This window comes from Arvicanthis niloticus, chromosome 8, assembly GCF_011762505.2.
Source record: "Arvicanthis niloticus isolate mArvNil1 chromosome 8, mArvNil1.pat.X, whole genome shotgun sequence".
In the NCBI taxonomy this organism is placed as follows: Eukaryota; Metazoa; Chordata; class Mammalia; order Rodentia; family Muridae; genus Arvicanthis; species Arvicanthis niloticus.
Window position 1 is genome coordinate 55,396,123 of NC_047665.1, and position 21,644 is coordinate 55,417,766.

The window sequence follows — 21,644 nt, forward strand, 5'->3', positions numbered from 1 at the left end:
TGATTTCTCCATCTGGACATGTGGGCTTGCTTGTGTGTTCCTCCTTCATATTCCCAACACAGTGGACTCTACAACAGGAAGCTGTGTCCACTCAAGAGAGGGTGAAGTCACACTGACAGTGTGCCCTGCAAATTCCAATAAAGAAGATGGCTTCCAAAGATCCCCATAGAAAGTGATTCCATGAGGCCGTTGAGATGTCTGGGTGGGTAAAGCCTCTGACCACCATCTTTAATGACCTGAGAGGAAAAACAGGGGAAATCAAAAGCCAGATGTGGTGGTTCACTCTGGTAATCTCAACACTTGGAAGGATGAGAAAGAAAAATTTCTGTGAATCCAAACCAGCCTGGACCCTTAAGTACTCCCAGGCCAACTTGGGTTACAGAGTGAGACCCTGCCCTTTAATGTAAATATAGTTGGCTATGATAATGTTTGGCAATGATGGTAGAAAGTGATGTATAAAGGGGCTTCTTACCATAGTCTGCTTCCTTTTATGAATGTATGAGATTTTTCCAATAAGAAACAACAGAGGCCAGGACTAAGGGTAGGATGCATGCCTAGCAAAGGGAGAGGATTCAGTGTGTTGATGGGTTCAATCTCCATCATCATATAAACTGTGGTGGTGCACTCCTATAATTCCAGCTCTGGTGAGGTAGAAGCAAGAGGATCATATAGTTCAAGGTCAATCTTAGCTACTTTGTGAATTCAAGACCAGACTGGGCTACAAAAGGTCTTGTTTCAAAAATGGGGGTCAGGGGTATGTTCCATCTTACAACCATGATCTTTTTTGCTTCTTGCTATTCTTGTATTATTCATTCCTCCACATGGTCTTCAGCACCCAATTAACAAAGGACAAAGGATGCTTGACTGACTGTGTGTTCCTAGTTCAACAAATCCAGACAGAACTGAAGTCGACTAGGTTACTCACAGGTAACCTAGCCAGGACTGTCCCATGGACCTGATTACAGCATTGCCCTTTTCAAAGTCACTGTCCTGGATCTAGATGCAGGTTGAATTATCATGGCCCCCATATACCTCTGAGTTAATAAAACTCTATGGTCAACAATGAGGCTTGCTATGCAGCTCAGTGGGGTATCCTGCCAAGTAGAGATGCCAGAAATAGCAGAATGCTGTAAGGTGTTAAGATGGGATGCCTGAGAAACACCATCACAAAAATTCTCTCCTGGGCCTTGACAGCATCAACCCTGCAAGTGGCAAGCCCAAAGGGATATCCAGGGGCTTAGCTCTGAAGGAACCACAGGCTCCCTGATGAAGCCAAAGCCTCGTAATGCTACAGCTTGTTCATAAATCTGGTAGGCAGTGCTGGCCTTGAAGCAAACTCAAGAGTGGATAAAGATTGTTTAACTCTGGGGATCAAGTGTTCATAGTTCACATGGGTCAGTCAGCTGGTTTGAGGGGCTTTTCCTCCTTTCCTTCAGCCCCATTCATTAGACCATCTTTGAGAAGCTCAGCTCCCTAGAGAGTTCCAGTTCTGCACTACAAAGACCCCAGTGCCAAAGCCCACTGCCTTCTTTTCTGTTGCTGTTGCTGAGATAAAATGCTCTCACAAAAGCAACTTTAGGAAGAAAGGGCTTGTTGTAGCTCACAGTTCAAGGGAACAGTTGTCAAAGCAGGAGAGTCAAGGAGGTGGGTGTTTGAAGCATCTGGTCTTGTGATATCCACAGTAGAGAAGCAGAGAGCAAAGCATGCTGCTCCTCAGCTCTTTTTCTCTACTTGTACAGTTCAGGATCCCTGCAAGGGAATGTGCCGCCCATGGTGGGCTTATCTTTCCACCTCAATTAACTCTACCAGGATAGCTTACCCTCTACTGCTGCTGTCATGACCCCAAGCCCATCTGATCTGAGATTCTGTTAAGCTGACAATTAGCATTAACTATGGCACTCACCTTCCATAGCTGAGCCCACCTTCCTTCCTAATGACTGTGTCAAGCCAGGCATAAACCTTTGCTTTGTCAGGAAGCTTCAGTAACATTTCACTTCTGCAATGACATTTGTACAACAGGAAGGATCCCAACTATTCTCCTCCATCCCACAGAGGCTAGAAGATATGTGAAGAATTGAGGAGAATAGCCTAAAGCAGGCCCATGCCCTACTGGTGCTCTAAAGTGTTATCTTAGCATGGATGTGAGTGAAACAATTGTAGCCACTTCCCTCTGTCATTTTTCTCACATCACTTTTATCTACAGCTATGATCAATGAAGCAGCCTGTGATGGTTAACTTCAATTATTGATTTGATTATCTCTGGGAATCAAGTAGGAGACATGTCATGGTCTGTGAGGTCATAGACAGAAAGGATTAACTGAAGGGAGAAGACCTTTTGCTAGAGTAGTTGGCAACTTCCAGAGGTAACCCAGATAAACAGAGCTACAAGGAATAAAGCAGTGTTGCTTGCCTGCTTACCTTCCATCCCTGCTAGTTAGTGCATCAACCCTGTGCCTATCACTTGGGCTGTCATCCTTTGATGATAATGGAACCCAGTCTCCTAACTTTCCAATGGACTAAAGACAAGCAACTCTCCAGGAGTTTTCCAGACCTTCAGTGACAGACTGTGACTACTGGGGCAACCAACTTGATCAAGTGAGTAGTGACCGTGCTCCTGGCCTCCCCAGCACACTGATGACCATTATTGAACTACTCAGCCCTTATTGTTCAACCAATTACACAGCAGCCACCGTCAGTGCTCTAAAATATAAATCAGGCCACACCATCCTTTGCTACAAACCAAGGGAGATCATCTGTCATCTTCATTACGCTCAGTGGACTGTCATCTGTATTCCCCATGCCCATCTCTCTTCATCCTCCCCGGCGCACCCTTTGCTTCCCAGCCTGAGTCATGGGTCCTGAGATGTTTCTATGATCCCCAAAGTACTTACCAAACACCAAAGCCTGGCTCTGTGGGAGATTTGAAGGCAAATTGCTCAACATCCATCATACTGTGCTGCAATTACTGGCTTCCTTTCCTGATCACCCCAACTGAACTTGGAGGGCCTGACTGTGCTCCCTAGCACTGTGTCTACCACACAGAAAGTACTCAAACCCAGAAGCCAATACCCAACACAGTCCTGCTCAGTTGAGAAAGCCTACCCCCAAAATGTTTTTTCATCATACCCGATATCTTCTTCCTTAAAATAGTTGAGTAATTACAAACAGCCTCTGCCCTCTTCCTACCTCCATCACTGTCCTCAGACTGCATCCCCACTGGATGTCTAATAAAAGAGTAAGACTGTCTAAAGATAGAATACAAGCACTGGGCAATATAAAAGCCACTGTGATGGTTAGCTTTAATTTTTAACTTGACACAACCTAAAGTCATTTGGGAAGATAGTCTCATTGAGAGACTGTCTACATTGGGTTGGCCTGTGGGCATGTCTGGGGAGGAATTGGTAATTATGTTTACTGATGGTAGAAGACCAAGCCTACTGTGGGTGGCACCATTCCCTAGACAAGGGGTCCTGAACTGTGTTAAGAATGAAAAGAGCAGGCTGAGTAATAGACATGTATGCATTTATTCTCTGTACTCTCAAATGTGATACATCTAGCTGTCTTGAATTCCTACCTTGACTCTCTCACAATGATGGACTACTGTAACCCAAAATTACAAATCAAATAAATCATTTTTCCTCTCTGTAGCTTTTTATCAGAGTGTTTTATTGTAACAACAACAAAAATGAAATTAGGACATCTACTTTCATGGCCCCAGAGTACCATTGCTTAAACTCCTAGACAAACACTGGGTCCTAGAAAATGTTGGACCAAGACAAAAATCCATGTTGTGTCCCCCATTAAATATAAAGGAAATATCAGTAAAAGAATATCCAAAATTGTAACTTAGAGCTTCTTAAACTGTAAGAACTTTGTAATGTGGACAGTTTCTGTTTAAGCACTGACTTTACCTCCTTTTCCCCCATATATGGAATGGCTGTAACTAGTGTGCTCTGTCCTTGCTGCTAGGACAAACAAGCTCAACAAAGCCAAGCACTTACTTTTCTGCACAGTTCTCTTGGTTGGGTTTCTCTAAGGCCACCATGAACACCTCACCCAGCCATGGTGCCATTTGGCCCTACAACTTTGCAGTTCCCCATCTTAATCTTGTTACTACAGCAGCCAACGGGTAAAGCAGTAAAGGGTGGAGGATTGCTCAGGAAAGAGTAGGAACTGCATGCATTTTTCAGCCTGCATCTAGTCTCTCTCTCTCTCTCTCTCTCTCTCTCTCTCTCTCTCTCTCTCTCTCTCTCTCTCAGAGAGGTGGAAAATGTAGGAAACACAACTATTCTGAAAACCGTAAGATATTCCTTTTACCACACCTGCCCAAAAGTTGCTGTGGTTAACAGATAGCACAAGGCCCTGGTCCAATATGGATACCAAAACAGTAACAGTTTCCTTCTTGTCTTTGTCTTTGTTGATCATTATGACTGGAAGTTTCTAGACAGATCTTCTCTATATAAGTGATCCTCAGGTTTCTGTTTTGGCTTATTATTATTATTATTATTATTATTATTATTATTATTATTATATTGTGATATAATTACAGTATTCCCCTTCCCTTTTCTCCCTCCAACCCTCCCATATTTCCTCCTCATTATATTTTAAATTCATGATCTCTTTTTTCATTAATTCTAATACATGTGCACATGTTCCCCTCACACACACACACTGCTAAGTCTATACAGTATTCCCTGTATGTATGTTTTTCAGGGCTGACCATTTGGTAGTGTAGAGCTGATTGATGTGCTCTTCCCTGGGAAAAGCTGTTCTCCCACTCGCACCATTTCATAGTCGCCTCTTGAGTTTTTCCCTGTCTACTTTTGCATGTTTACCGGTGTTCAGTCTTCTTTTAAGTACTTACTGATAAAACTTTTCAGGCATGTGAAAGTAAACAGAATCAAAAGTGGAGATGTTGGGAGCCGACTCCTAGCAGAAAGTGGCTATCATCTTTGCAGCCATCTTGGACCGTATACCCTGACAAGAGACTTGTTTTCAGCAGCCCACAACAGCTGAGCACACTCTGATAAACATCTTGTTTTTCTCACATATCTTGTTTTATTGTTTAGTGTCCCCAGCTGCAAGGCACACGTGATAAAGTGTCTTCAGCTTTGTTCCCCTGCTTGTCCATGGCTGCAAGGCATTCGGTGAAGTGTATATATACCCAGGATTTTCCTTTTAGTAAACGTGACTTGATCACACACCCTGTCTTGTCTCCATTCTTCGTGTCTCTTTTCCCTCCATCCCTACTCTCTCTCTTGCTAGACCCTGTTGTCTGATCCCCTCAGACCAGAGCACTTAGCCTCAAAGCTTGGGGCAGTGCGTTCCTCAACATAGAGACACTGAGGAGATAGCTTAGTTGCTAAAGCCCTTGCCTCACAAGAGTGAGGATCTGAGTTCTAATCCCCAAGGTCCATGTAAAAAGTCGGCATGGAGCATGCACCTGAATCCTAATGATAAGGAAGTAGAGACAAGAGAATCATTACTGGGGCTCACTGGTTAGGCGGTTTATAGGAACCAGTGAGATCCTGTTTCGAAAATTAAGGGAGAGAGTAATGAGGAACATACCAAATGTCAAACTATATCCTCCACACATACACATACCTGCACACACACTCATGAACATGTATGTATACATACACACAGATAGAAAGGGAGAGAGAAAAAATGGAGTTGCTTGTGTCCAATTCTAGCACAGGCCACAGCTATTTAAGCAAAGCAAAGTCTTCAAGGTCATCTGTCTAGAAACTGCCAGTCTGACCTCAGCCTTGTTCTTGGTCCCAATAGCTAAGGACGATTAGTCAGAACCACTCGTTCAGTCCTTCTCAGTTGCCTTTAAAAGCTTCCCCTTGCATTGCTACTTCAGGCAGGACTCTGCTCTCTCCGTTTATTATTTAGGTAACATACACTGCCTCGTCGCTAGAGAAACAAGGAAGTTACCTTGGTTAGCCAGAACATTTGCAAGGTTGTATGCTAGACCTGGGGACCAAAAATGTCCCCCAAATGCCACCATCCCACACACCAGTCCACAAGCATACATCCCAACTTATCTGGAAGAAGAGTGGTTTGGGATGCCAGGAATTTGGAATTTCCTGTTTGCAAAAGAGTTTGAGGAGTCTTCCTGTAGGCATGGAATGACTTCTCTAAGGAAGCATGATTCAGGAGGAAGTCAGCTGCTCAGACAGGCTTTCTGAGACAGGTGAGATGAGACACCTAGGAGGCAACAAGCATGAAGCCTGGCCATACTTAAGCATACAGAGGACTGTGAGAACAGAGACAGAGGATGGAGTCACATTCAGGCTCAAGAATATAAAGCAAGTATAATATTTGCTTACTGATGAGGAGCATCAAGAGGAAATCCAGAGCCACTGTGGGATGCTCTGTGGGAAGCACATCCTTACCATGTCCTGCTTGGGATTCAGTTTGCCTCTGTGATGATGGGCCTTTCTGTGAGAACCATAAGTTGGTTCCTGGCTTGACTACCCATTCAGCCCCAATATCCTCTCATGTTGATTTGAGAGAGCCTCTTGTTAAGGAGGCACCCCAGACCAGTTACTGACCAGTTGCTGCATACCAGCTGGCCCTCCAAGTAGTCAGACTCTTACCCCCAGCTCCATGCTCCTGAGACACAACACTCTGCTTTTTTGCTCCCCAGATTTCCCAGTGGCCTGCAGCCATTGGCTTCCTGACACCTTGTCTGGTTGCTTCTCCTGTCTGCTTCTCACTTGTCAGTTCCTCTGGAGAAGAATAGAAGAGGAAGCCAAGCCAGGCCAGAAGATTGTCTTTGGTAGGAGAGTGCAGAGGATTGTCTCATCTCTCAAGATTTGGAAGACACAAAGGCCCAGCCAAACCCTCCTCTCGTGAGGATCTAGGAAGAGGGAAAAACGGTGCCCTAGATGGTCCATCGTGTATCATCTCTCCAGAAAAGCCACAGACTCACAAGGTGAAAATGAACACACACGCACGCACACGCGCGCACACACACACTGAAACCCACAAAATTTGTTGAGGTCTCTAATACATATTCAGGGAACATGCAAATTAGCATCCAGTCTGGGGAATCATCTGACTTTATATAATTTTGAAAGTCACAGCAACTGGCTGTCATTTCTGGCCGACAAGTCATTTTAGAGGACTAATTTCTAAAACCTGATCTCTAGGCTCTCAAAGCCTAGAGACTCTTCTCCTTTATCAGTCTCCCCTCCTTTTGAATATTCATTTTCAACTAAATTTCTTTTTTTTCCTCCTTCATTCTGTTGACCAGTCATCACCATGACAACCATCCACATCCCAGCCACCCTCTTAGTAATGGGCCCACATGCAAGGGCTTGTCCTAATCCTATATTAGTCAAAGAGGTGAAGAGTGTACCCTCCCCTCCAGGCTATCAATGCATGATCCTGATTTGTTGCTTTGTAGCTAGGGCAACTTTGTGACTGATCAGTTGTGGGTAGAGGGAAGAATCTTTCCCTAAGAGAAGGAGGAAATGAATTGCCTGCATTTAGAAACAGACATTTTGCCTGTAGGTAAAACAGAGGAGCTGCTCAATGTCCTTTCATAGCCAATAGGTCAGAATGTGAAACTGAAACTGTCTTTCAGTATGTAACTTTATATACTATCTATAACACACACACACACACACATACACCCCACTACTGAGTGTGGTAGTACACACTTACTTGTAATCCTAGCACTTAAAACTCTACAGCAAAAGGCTTGTAAGTTCACTTGCTTCTTAGCTAAGATCCCAGCACCCACATGGAGTCTCACTACTAGCTATTATTCTAGTTCTGGGAGCTCCAGTGCCCTCTTCTGGCCTCCGCAGGCACTGCATGCAAGTAGTGTACACACATACATGTAGGCAAAACACTCATACACATACAAAAATAAATTAATCTCTTTAAAGGAGCAGGGGCAATGAGATAGTTCATCAGATAAAGGCATTTCACCAAGCATGTTGTTGTGAATTTGATTTCTGGAAACCATATGGTAGAAGGAGGCACTGCTTGATCTTTTATTTGTCTTATTCATTACAATAGTTTTTATAAGAATAAATAATAAATAAAGAATAAGAATAAATGTAATATTTTTTTCAAAAGCCATTTAAAGCAAATGCCTATTTTAAAGTGTTTTGTCACATTCATGATGAGAATTTACTTTGGCAGGTGATGTTTGCTTAAAAGGAGTGCTACCTGAAAATTGACTGAACAGAATAAGCGTAGACAAAAACTGCCTTGCAATGACTGATCGTGTCTTGGGGGAAACATTTATACTTAGGCACATTTGATTCCTAGAAATAGTATAATATTGGCAAGCAGAAGCAGTATTTAGAACAAGTAGACTTGAAATTTGTTGGAGTGACTGATAAAAGAGGGTACAGCCTTGTCCAAAACTTGGATTCTATACTAACAACTTTTAAATGATCAGCCAATTTGCTAGTGATAATATCATTTTTCACTATGGTGGACAGGAATACTCCTGCTTTTTTTCTATATGTGTACATGTTTTAAAATTGAATGTCATTGTGTATATTTTATTTCACTATGGCTATGGTTTTGTTTATTTTTTATTGTTTTTTATTAATGGGGTCTCCTTCAGTAGCCTAAGCTAAACTGGAAACTCAATCTGACTTCAAACTCACAGTAAATCTACTGTAGAAGCCTTCCAAGAGCTAGGATTACAGGTGTGAGCTACCACATTCAGCTCAATAACATGGTCATATTAATGAGAGTAAATAAAAATAAAAACTGTGTTCTAGAACATGACAATATAGATCAGTAGTAGAAGTCTGATTTTGAATCAACATTCACAGCCCTAGGTTCTATTTCTAACACTGGGGGTGGGGGAGGGGGGGAGCAAGCCATACCTGGGCTGTGGGTGTAGGCGGTAATAGCTCTCATAACCATGAGGTCATTGATCATTCACCAGGTGTCATAAGGTGTGTCTCAAACCCGAAATGATTGTGAGATTCTCTACTCCTTGGTCTCGATGGTGGATGAATACATACATAAAGATTCATCAGACTCTATGAATTGTTACATGTTGCTATATTGTGATTTATACCTGGTTGAAAACAATAGAATTCTATTCATGAAGCAAGCATCAGAGATCTCAGTTTCTCTTGGTTTTGACCACAGAAGAATCAAAATCCCTCCCAAGCTGTGGTAAGCAGGGTAATAGGAGCTCAGACAAGGCATCTGTGAACGTTCACCACCCATTTAAAGACTAAGAGCCACAAAGTAGCAAGAGATGTTCGTTTACCTATCACAGACTTTGCAAATTAATTTTGTGCTTTTTAAATTAGCTATACTTATCCCCCCCCCCCCTTTGCCACTTGGTATTAAACAAAGTACAGTTGATTCTTGTTATTCACAGTCGATTCTTGTTATGTTCTTTAAAGTTGCCAAGAACACTGAATTAGCAAACACTAAGCCATTACTCCTGGGGGACAATATAAGCTTATGTTTTTGTGAACCTCTGGGCACATTTTTACCATCCAGTTAATATATGGTTTTGTTTATACAGGACTAATTTAATAAATATACTTTTGATTTGTTGACATTTGAACTCCATGTACCATAACTCATAAGTAAACTAAGGTTACATAACTTGTGTTTTGGGTTTCTTTTTTCCTACATCGCACATTGCACACCCTAGGCTCAGAACTCTTTAACCCTATGACTAGGGGCCAGTTTTAAACAATGAAATCAATAAAAAAAAATTTTTTTTAATGTGACACCATGATGAAGAACATTGTTTACAGTGTGGTAGTTGAAACCAGAAGGCAGTGTTGCCATGTTCAACCTCAGCTGGGCACATGCGCCACCAGTGACTCAAAACCGGTGCCACTTTGCTCCCGTCTCTGAGCAAGTTTGAAAGTATTGCAGGCACTGATTTTGAACAAACTTTAGCAAGCAGATGAAATGGCAAACCTAGAATCCATGAATACTGAGAATTAACTGTATTTTGAAATTTTTTATCTTAGTTTACCATTGGAGGGGAGCCAGGGTAGGAGTTGTTGTCTATGCTTATAGTTACCAAATGTTACCATGAAGAGAATCTTCTGGAGACCTTGGCAAAACCTAATGGCCCAAACCTGACTGCAGAACAACTGAAGTAAGAGAAGTCAGGCATCTGTGTGTTGTTGTAATCGCTGTTGTTCTTTTAAGTTCCCCGTGGATATTACAGCAATCCACCCTGTTGAAAGTCAATGGTCTTAGCTTTGGCAAACAAGAAATGTGGTCCATCCTAAGGCTTACTTAGGATGTTGTCCACAGCACTGGTTCAAAGGAGAAATCCCCCCACAGAGTTGTTAGCTCTTCAAGTGTGTTAGCTATCAGCTCTCTTCAATGCTGATTGCTTCAGGGATCCCATGAGTTGGCAATGCAGGCATGGCTCAGCAGGGTCTTCTAGCTCAGTATCTGTGGCAAAGTTAAAAAAGAAAACCTAGGTGACTGTATTACTGACTTACCTTTTTGCTGTGATAAAATGCCCAACAAGAGTCAAACACAAAGAAGGAAGGGTTTACTTCAATTCACAGTTGGAGGTACACACCATCACTTGGAGGGATGCAGAGTGGCAAGAACACAGGGTGGTTGGTCTCATTCCATCTACAGTCATGAAACAGAGAGAGATGAATGGTGTGCCCAACTCATTTTTTTTCCTTTATATTCAATCTAGAACCCAAGGCCATTAAATGGTGCCAACCACTTTTAGGATGAGATTTCCCACCACAGTTAACCTCATCAAGAAAACCTCTTACAGGCTTGGCCAGAAGCTAGCTTAAGCCAGACAACCCCTCACAGACATGTTCTAGGTGATTCCAGATCCTGTCAGGTTGACAATCGATACTTATCATCAGCAACAGGTAAGACAGTAGTCCTAGCTGGAGACACAGCCATGAGGATCTGATTCTAAGCTCACCTCAATAGTTGCTGACAATGTACAGTTCCTTGTTGGCCATAGACCCCAGAACCCCAGCTCCTCGCTGGCTGTTGTCTAGAAGCTGCCCTCAGTTCTTTGCCATGTGGGACATTTTTCAGGCAGCTATAACATGGTAACTGGCATTTATTAATGTGACCAAATGAGAAAAAAAAAAGAGCAAATGCCCATGAGTTGTGTAGTTATCTGTTATTTAGTGGGAGACTACTACATATGTCCTTCATGTATAATCTGCCCTTTTAATTACTTCTAGAATGTTCTTTTCTTCTATCAATTCCTTCTCATCCCTCCCCCAACCCATATACTCCAGCTACATAAGCTTCATTGCTGACTATACCAGGATATTTATTACATTCCTCTGTGGGTTTGATTTGGGGATGAATGATCCACTTCGAATCTATAGTTTTCCCATTCCTTTTGCTCAATTATATTATTCAGAGTCAAGTTTCTAGGCCCAGCTCACCCTTCAAGGGAAGAGATTGCCCTGTGCTGATAAGATTATAGATAAAACTATTGGGAGAGGGGAAGTACGTGTGTGTGTGTGTGTGTGTGTGTGTGTGTGTGTGTGTGTGTGTGTATGTGTGTTTTAATGAGGATCAAACCCAGGCCTTGCATAAGATAGCAGAGTGCTCTAGAACTGTGATGGTTTGTATATGCTCAGCCCAGGGGGTTGTACTGTTAGAGGGTGTGGCCCTGTTCAAATATGCATGGCCTTTGGGGGAATAGGTGTGACACTGTGGGTGTGGGCTTTAAGACCCTTGTCCTAGCTACCTGGAAGCCAAACTCTCAGCTCCTCCTACAGCCTGCCTGCCTGGATGTTACTATGTTTCCACTTTGATGACAATAGACTGAACCTCTGAACCTGTAAGCCAGCCCAATTAAATGTCCTTACAAGAGTTGTCTTGGTCATGGTGTCTGTTCACAATAGAAAAACCCTAACTATGATGACCATCAAGCTTCAGGCTCAGCCCTTGCTTTTTCGTTGGTTCTGGTTTTGATTATTTCTTTGTTTTGTTACATATGTCATATAGTAACACATCAAGGACTAAGAATAAATCTTTCCTATTAAGTAAAAGAAAATTCATGAATTTCTAGGCACCAAGGAATATAATGGTAAACAGTCAAAGTCAGGTATGTTCTTGGTACAACTCTTCAGAGTTGCTTGAGTGTCCTGGTGGCTGGTTTCTCTCAGAGAACAACATGGAAGCTGCTTCCTTTAGAAGCCATTGAAAATGGGTGACTCCTTCTCAGTGTGGAGGATGTTGCAACAGGAGAAAAAGGAATGAGCGTGGAGCCCTATGGGAGGCTACCCCCATACCATGGACTTTATCCTGAATGGCTTTAGAGCATGCCATCAGTGGACTCTGAGCAGGAAGAGTACGTTCTGACCTTTTTGTTTTGCTTTTGATTTTTGAAAGGGGGAGGGGGAAGAAGGAAGGAAGATAGAGAATTGTATGTGGGTGGGTGTATGAGTGTGGGTGAGCTCACCCAGACAAGTGTATGTGGAGACCAGAGGTTAAAGTCAAGATGTCTTCCTCAATAACTTTTCAATAAATTAGTAGTAGTAGTAGTAGATTTTAGATAGATCTCTCACTAAACCTGGAGCTTACTATTTACACTAAGCTGGCTAGCCAACATCCCCCAGGATGCTCCTGTTTTCATACATACAGGACTGAAGTGACAGCATACTTTGTCTACACAGGTGCTGGGTTCCAAACTCTGGTCCTTATGCTCAAATCACAAGCACTTTTACTCACTGAACCCAGCCCTAACTTCCATCTTCAGAGGATCACCTTGGCTGCGATGATGAGAAGGAACAAAAGTGTAAGGAGTGGGATCTATTGGGTGTCTATGATGGTGGCTCACAGGATGACGGCAGAGATGAAAACAGGCGACTAGATCCAGAGTGTATCCTGAAGATAATGGTAGAATACTTGGTTCAAAGACTTCAAGGTAGGGGAGACAGGTTTAAGAAGTGTAAACGTTCTACATGGAGTAACTAGAAGACAGACTTGTAAATTTCCCTGAAGCCTAGTGGGACAGCAGATCTCACAAGGTGGCCTAGAATTTGAGTCCAGCATGGTAGTTGTAAGGTCCAAATGAAACTCTAACACCCCAAACTCCAAACGGGGGTCTAATGAGCTCAACCTGGACTGCAGAAGACTTCTGGCAATTAGATAAGAAACAGCCTTCCTTGGGAACTTGTGAAACTGGTTCCCATCTACTGAAATGCGCCGTTTCCCACACCTCTGGCAGAAGTGACACAAGGCTCCCTGTTATGCCTCTTAGCATATCATGCTGACCTCCAGGTTCCCTCAGGATCACAAGTACCCTTTAATGTTTCCAAGTCTATGCTAGCATCCTAGTGCTCTCCCTTCCTCCCCTACTCTGCACTGTCTAGTTCATAGGCTTCCCTCCCCTGAGCTACTCATCTTCCTTATAACCCTGCTATTCCTGCTATGTTCTCTCTGATCTGTGCCTGCTTTGTTCAACTTGCTCTACTCTCTATCCCCTGCCAGCCTCCCATCTCTTGCAGTTAGCCCGGGCCATCTCCCAGTCTGCTATGCTCAGTCTACCTCTTCTTCTGCTCTGGCCTCTGCCAGATACCTGTGGATGTTCTCTCTCTCTCTCTCTCTCTCTCTCTCTCTCTCTCTCTCTCTCTCTCTCTCTCTCACACACACACACACACACACACACATCTACAATAAAAGCCTTTCCCTTGACTATACCACGAAGTTGTCATGTCACTGGTTGTTTATACAGTAGATTTGATGCACTTAATCATCTTTGAAATCAAGTGGGATTATAGAGAAAAGCCCACTTTTTCTTGTTTTGCCTCCCTCTCCTCAAACAACCCTCAGCCCCTGCAAAACGTACCCCATTCCACCACTTCTGAGATGCTCGGAGGGTTCCTTGGGATATGGTGATATGAGAACTCTAACCAAGTGTAGTGGCTAGTTTTGTGTGTCAACTTGACACAAGTTAGAGTCTTTAGAGTAAGGAGCCTTGGTTGAGAAAACACCTCCATGGGATTCAGCTGTAAAGCATTCTCTCAATTAGTGATCAATGGGGGAGGACCCAGCCCATGGTGGGTGGTGGGCCTGGGTTCTATAAGAGCAAGCCATGGAAAGCAAGTCAACACCTCTCCATGGCCTCTGCATCACCTCCTACCTACAGAATTCCACCCCACTTGAGTTCCTATCCTGACTTCCTTTGGTGATGAACAACAATGTGGAAGTATAAGCCTAATAAGCTCTTTCCTCCCCAACTTGCTCTCTGGTCATGGTATTTCATCAGAGCAATAGAAACTCTAAGATACCAAGTGTAAACAGAAAAACCCCCAGTGTGTGGGAAAATGAGTTCAGGAATGTAGTTCAGTATCCTTCAGTACCCCTAGGCTTGATCCCCACCACCACATATCCCCAGCACAGTGGCACGCACCTGTAATCTCAACACTTGAGAGGTGCAGGCAGAAGGAGTTTAAGGTTATCCTCAGCTACATAGCAAGTTCGAGGCCAGTCTGAGCCACATAGAAATCTTAGTAAAGAGGAAAGGGGGAGAAAACAAGGGGAGAAAGACTGTAAAAATGCAAAATTTCAGAAAGGAAGGAGCTAAAGAAAGAATAAAGACTGATAGCCCTCCATGGTGGTCGCCCTTTCCCCCCAACTCTCTTCATCTGAATGTCCCTGGAGTCTCCTTTAAGAGCACTCCAGAAGTACAGGCCCATGTTCACTCCTGCCTGGGCCTGTCTCCCCTGGCCACCTTGGGTTGTAAGAAAGGAAAGATAAGGCAAACCATTATCCTCTTGGTTTTATTTTTGCAACCAAGTGTGAAGTAAACAAGAAAGGACTTAATCTTGGTTGTGCAGAGGAGGAAATTGGAGCCCTGAGGGGTCAAATGCATTGCTCAGGTCACTCAGCAAGTGAGTGGCTGATGCCAGGACCTGGCCAGGGGCCCAGGCTTGTGGCCTTAGTCCCTGGCTTGTGACCTCAACCGCAAATGTGTTTTTCTCCAGAGCCCTGTATTCTGAGCTCCACAACTTGACCACCAGTACAAACGGTCCCAAATCCTTGTAATTCCACGTTCTTGGAACAACAATCTAATCATAACAGTAGCTGGCGTTTCTTGAGCCCTGAGTACACATGGGTCTTTTTTCTGAGTATATTTATTTTCTTCTTTAACCCTGGTAACGACCTCACATAAGGAAATATGAAGATTAATAGCTTTACACACACACACACATGAAACCTACATTCAGATACAAATTAGGACTGGACAGTAGTTGGTAGAGTGACTGCCTGGAATGTAGGAAGGTTTTGATCCCCAGGACTGCATAAACTGAGTGTGGTGACACATCCACGTTATCTTGGCACTAAGGTGGTCAAGGCAGGATGACCAAAAACTCAACGTCATCCTTTGCTAGAGAACTCCAGGCCACCCTGGATACCTGGTCTTTAAAAATACTAAAAATAAAAATTCTCACCAGAGAAGTGTAGCCCTACAAAACAGATACAGGGTGCCAGGATAGGGTTGTCCTGTACAGTACTGGGTTCAAGCCCTGATTGTTGCAGAAGTCTCCAGAGAAACCTTCAATCAAACAGACTTCCAGGACTCATCCTGAACCTTCATTAAAATGTGAGGAGAAGCAGGTGTTTTTAAGAGGCCCACATATACATCTGAAGATGAGCCAAGTGTGGAGTCTCTGGAGGCTGGAAAGAGTCATATGAACAACAGATCCCTGTCTGGAAGCCACAGTAAAGAGAAGGCATGGCATGGCATGGCACATAGGAGGTCAAGCTTTACAGGACAAGGGCCACTGTTGGGAAAGGCTGTTCCCTGCCATGGACACAGAGGGCCAAGGGAAGGGAGGCCACATTGTTCCAACAGCAAGCTCAGACCTGGCATGCCCAGAGCTAGGTCACCTAGTAGCACCACACAGCTGGCTGGGCTTGGAGGGAAGGGTGTGTCACCACTTTGAAGCCACTGGAGCATACTTCCTCCCACCACCATTGAGTGCCCTGGACAGGCCACAGGGACACAAGAGTCCGAGTCTGCCTCACCTCAATGTGTGCATCACATACAGCAAAGCCAAAAGCACAGGCTAGAAAGGGCCCAGATCTGTGTGTAGCCTTCTGGGGTCTGCTTACAGCAGGTCACAGGGAGGCCTAGAGAGCTGTGTTAGAAGCACATCAATACACCCAGAGCTTTGAGCACTGCTTTCTTAACCCTGGCTTTGCCAACACGCTTGCTTCTTGTTGGCTACTCAGATCTCTGCCTTGCTTTTTTATTTTTATTTTCCTGTGCTTGAGAATTGAACCCAGGAATCTTGCCTGTGTCAGACAAACACAGGGATACTGCCCTGTATCCCCAGATATTTTTTTTTTATGTGTTTGTTTACTTATCTCATTAATTTTAAAGACAGTGTCTCACTATGTAGTCCCAGCAGACCTTAAACTTGGAATTCTCTTCTACCAGCCTCTTCAATAGCTAAAATGATGAGCCTGCAGTGGTTCTAGATCCAGCAGCTGTGTTTACCTTTTAGGGGGCATATGCCTAGCATCAGGCCTGGATCACAGGAAGTATGAATTCATCTGAGCTGAATTCTCCTTTTCAAGTGACCTCAAGGTCCTGCCATCTCCACCATTGCCCATTTGAATCAACTGAGAATTTGGCCCCAAGAAATATCAGTCTCTTCAATAACCTGCACACAGAAGCTGGGGAAACGGCTCAGTTGGTGAAATGCTTGCTTCCTAAACACGAGGATGTAAGCCCAGATCCCCAGTGTCCATATGAAGAGCTTGGCCGGGGGACTGAAGAGATAGGTCAAGGGTTAAAAGCACCTGCAGAGAGAGAACACAGCTTCCCACATAGTACTCACAACTGTAGCCCCAGCTCTAGGGGATCTGACACACTCTTCTGGCTTCAGGCAACTGGATGCACAGGGTACAAATACATTTGCTTAACATCACATATATGCATAGATAAATAGTTTTTAAACACTTATTTATATATGTACAAACACATACATGCTTGTATGTATGCCTATGCACCATCTGTGGAGGCCAGAAGAGGACATCAGATCTCCTGAAACTGGAGTCACAGAGTGTTGTTAATCACCATGTGGGTGCTGGGAATTGAACCTGGATCCTTTGAAAGAGCAGTCAGTGTTCTCAACTGCTGAGCCATCTCTCTAGCTCCCATAAATAAATCTTAAAGAAGTAAAAGTCAGGCACAGTGGCATGAATCTATGTATGTGTGCTGCTGGGGACATGAAGATAGGGAGATTCCCTAGGGCTCACTGGCCCACCAAGCCTGCTAAATGAGTAAGTATTACAACCAGGGAGAGATCCTATCTCAAAACAACAAGGGGGAGAGTGTACAATACAGACCCCAGTGTCAACCTCTGGTCTCTACAACCACATATACACACAGACACACACAGGCACACACATACAAACACACACACACACATTTGCTTTTGGGAAGAATTTAGCATTTGCTAGATTTGTTTGTATATAATGAACACCTAACTGTTTTATTTATGTGGGTGTCGGTTTGGTGTGTGTATCTAGGTGGACTTAGTTGCCATCTTTAGTGCTCTACTGTGATACCCCTAACTCTCTACCCCCACCTAACCTTCAACTTCTGCTCTAAGTGTTTCAAGATTTGCAGTTGTGCATGCTTCTGTCTAATGTTGAAAGAGCCAATCCCACTTCTACCAGCCAGGCAATCTTTGACAAAGTACTTACCTCGAGTTCAAATGAACTGTGAAATGGAAAACAAAAACCACCTCATGGAACATTTAGAAAGACTAAGGTTCCAAAACTGCATGTGATATACAGTTGTTGGTACACATTGTTATTATTATGTACCAACTAAGATTATAGTCTCAATTTAAGGGCAGTTCAGTGTTGGGACATGGGTGTCGAGTTTATGGTCTCCCAATATTGCAGAGCCCCTGATTGCTATGGACAGAGAGAAGGGCTGAAGTACTGGAGCAGAGCTCAGAGACTCAACAGGTCTAAGGGCTGTTTGTAGAACTCAATACCCTGTCAATAAAGTTCTATTCGATAATAATGGCATTGCTGCATTTTTGTTCGTGAATTGGCACACATGTGTAACATGCTTTGTTCATGATTATAAGTAGCACGTCTTCTGGGTGTGGATGGGTGTATCCCATGCTTGGACAAAGATCTGACAAGGCCCAGTGCCAGGCTCCCAGTACAAAAACATGAGTCCTGTGCTTCTAAAGAACCACCTTTGTTCTCAGGACATAGGAGGAGACAGATTATTGACACTCCTAGGTGGTAGGGTTGGACAGAGGATTCTGGGAGATAGGTGTGGCCCATAAACACCATAAATATAAACAAATCAAATTTTTGTAATGTTTTATTATTTGAGTAAATTAAGATTTAATACCAACTCAGTTTGAGTCTTGCAAAAACAGAGAAGGGGGCCTCTACTGGCCATGGGCGGGACGTCAGTTTTGAAAGCCCGTCAGGGCCTAGATATGAACTAGAGTAGTTTTCCCAGACATCTACCACATGCTGACCACACTTGATTCCATACTTTAAGACTGTTGTGGGAAATGTTTGAGAGAGGTGGGGGGTCTTGCAGATGTACCAGACATGGCGGTACAGATCTGAAATCTCAGCATTTGAGAGGTTGAGACCTGTGACTCATGAGCTTAAAATCAGCTTGGGCTACATAGCTCGAGGACTGCCTGAGCTACATAGTAAGATCCTGTCTCAAAAGTTAACAGCAGAGTTTCACAGATGGAACGCTGCAGCCTGAACAGGCAGTTCAGGCAGGGAGGGGGAGAGGATGAATGGGAATCTGGAAAGGGGGTTTTATTGGTAGGTCTTTCTTCTTACTTTAGGTTGCAAACTTGATGAGAGCCAGCCAGGGGACAAGAGAAGCTATATGATAAATACTGTCCTTTTTACAGTTAAGGTTTGGGTGGCATTCTTCTTGATTGGGATCGGAGAATCCAAACTCTGACCCCTGAGGTCGATCCTATACTTCCTGAAATGTAACTTTAACAATGGAGGGAGGGGTTCTCCGTGTACATCCAGGCTGCATGAGCTGAAATCAGGGAGGAAAACCTGACAGCAAAGATCTTCTTACTGGAAAGTCCTTAATGGAAACCCAGTCAAGGTTTCCAGTGACAAAGACCTCGTCAGGCATTCCAGGTCACTCCAGCCCTCCACAGAACGGATTTGAGGGGATGTCTGTTGTCCACGGAGCTCCGTCAGCGGACTGGTCTCTGCTTGTGTCATTGTCGGTAGCCGTGCGCAGACGCAAACAGCTCTCCAGACTAAGATATCCCCAGACTCAAAGCTGCAACTCCTCAAAGCGCTGATGTTAGAAAGAGTTGCTCTTTGCTTTGTTGATCGGTGCCCCTGGGCTTGAACACATTTTTCCTAATTCCATTCATCCCCTCTAAGGACAAGCCCCAAAATGCTTCCTTATGTCTTTGCTTGGAACAAGCTCAGGAAGCGTTTACACACGTGGTTTTGGATGCTCGTATCATCTGGAGTCGATTACAGTTGTGCCTGCCTGCATTACAGCGTGAGGAATCTAAAGTTCAGGGAGATTAAACGCATTGCGGAGGACAAACACAATGACAGGCCACTGAGTCATTCAGTCTGCCCCATAGAAGTTATTTAAACCACATAGAACTAAGATCCTGGCAGAAATTAAACACAAGAGAAACTGTGCAACATGTCAGGAAAGTGTAGCTAAGAAATATGGAGATTCACCAAGCTTTCTATATAAGTAGGAATAGTCTCTCCATTTGAGAAGTTGGGCTGAGATTTTCTAGAATGAGTTTAACAACTGAACCATCAGGGGAAGAGGGACTTGTAGGCCATTAGACAGGTGAAAATATCTATCCATGAGGTCAACTCTGCCTGGCTAGATAGATGAGGAAATTAGGATATTTGATAGCTCATCTATAGAGAAGCTGACACATGACAATGAATGGCTCAATCTATAAAATACCTGCTTTATAAGCATAAGGACCTGAGTTAGATCCCCAGAAGCTGTATTTTTAAAAAGCTGAGCATAGTGGCACGCACTTTCAGTGCTGCAGAAGTAGGGATAGGCAGATATCTAGGGCTCTAAGGTCAGTCAGCCTAACCTGCTTGGTGAGTTCAAGACAATGAGAAAGCCTATGTTGGAAAAAAAAAGAAGAGAGAAAAGGAGAGAGAGAGAGAGAGAGAGAGAGAGAGAGAGAGAGAGAGAGAGAGAGAGGAAGAGGAGGAGGAGAAGATGAAGATAAAGAGGAGGAAAAGAAGAAGAAGAGAAAAAGATGAAGAAGAAGAAAAGAAGAAGAAGAAGAAGAAGAAGAAGAAGAAGAAGAAGAAGAAGAAGAAGAAAAGAAGAAGAAGAAGAAGAAGAAGAAGAAGAAGAAGAAGAAGAAGAAGAAGAGGAGGAGGAGGAGGAGGAGGAGGAGGAGGAGGAGGAGGAGGAGGAGGAGGAGGAGGAGGAGGAGGAGGAGGAGGAGAAGAAGAAGAAGAAGAAGAAGAAGAAGAAGAAGAAGAAGAAGAAGAAGAAGAAGAAGAAGAAGAAGAAGAAGAAAAGAGAGAGGTAGTGCCTAGAGAATTAAACCAAGGTACTCTCTGGCTTCCATATGTGCTGCTACACATACATACATGTGAAAACTCAGACACATAGATATACCCACAAATATTGAGAGCTTGCCATGTGTTGAGATCTGAGTTCAGAGCATGGCACACAGAATCTCATAAAGTCTTTACTAGGGTTCTAATGTATGGACTTGCTGCTAAAGGGCCTTGGGACTTCTGGTGACTCATCTATCAATGCCGATGACATTGCTCATCACAGCAAACCCGACCTCTGTCATACCTCAGACTCCCATCACTAGCCCAGATGTTTACTCTACAGCTGTCCCCCACCACATTTAGGAACAGCATCCTGACTCCATGCCCCTTAGTACTTCCCACAGGTACATACATGATGATTGGTCACTGTCAATCTACAGAGGCTGGGGACAACCCATAGTTGCTCCCCAAGGCATGTAGTAATGTGTTGGGAAGACATCCCCTGGTCACACCTGCTGCACAACCAGACAATGAGAAAGAATGACTCTGTGTGGGTTGGGAAACTGGATGCCCTTCTCATTAACTTAACCTCACTCCAGGCCCAGAAAGTATAATATCTCTATACCAATCAGTCTCAGCATAAAGGCTCGAGGAAGACACAAGAAAGAGTGGAGTGTAGAGAAGTTACTCAAGGGAACACCCAGCTAGATGAGAGTCAGTGCCCAACTACCTCTGACCCTTGTCATAGCCATGCCATGCAGAACAGGTGGGACACGCACTGCATGCCTATTAACACATTCCATCCTGACAGCCACTTGTGTGGCTTCATGTCACAAATGAGAAACTAATGTGACAGCCTGGATGGTGAATGTCTCCAAAGGCCAAGTATTGATGGTTTAGTAACCAGCCTCCAGTGCTGTTAGGAAAGAGTGAAACCCTTATAGGTGGTGGGACCCTGTGAGAGGAAGTTAAGTCATTGGGAAATGGCTTTGGACAGAGTATTGGAACCCAACACCTCTTCTCTCTCTCTCTCCCTGTCTCCCTTTCTCCCTCTCTCCCTCTCTCCCTCTCTCCCTCTTTCCCTCTCTCCCTCTCTCCCTCTCTCCCTCTCTCTCCCTCTCTCCCTCTCTCTCCCCTCC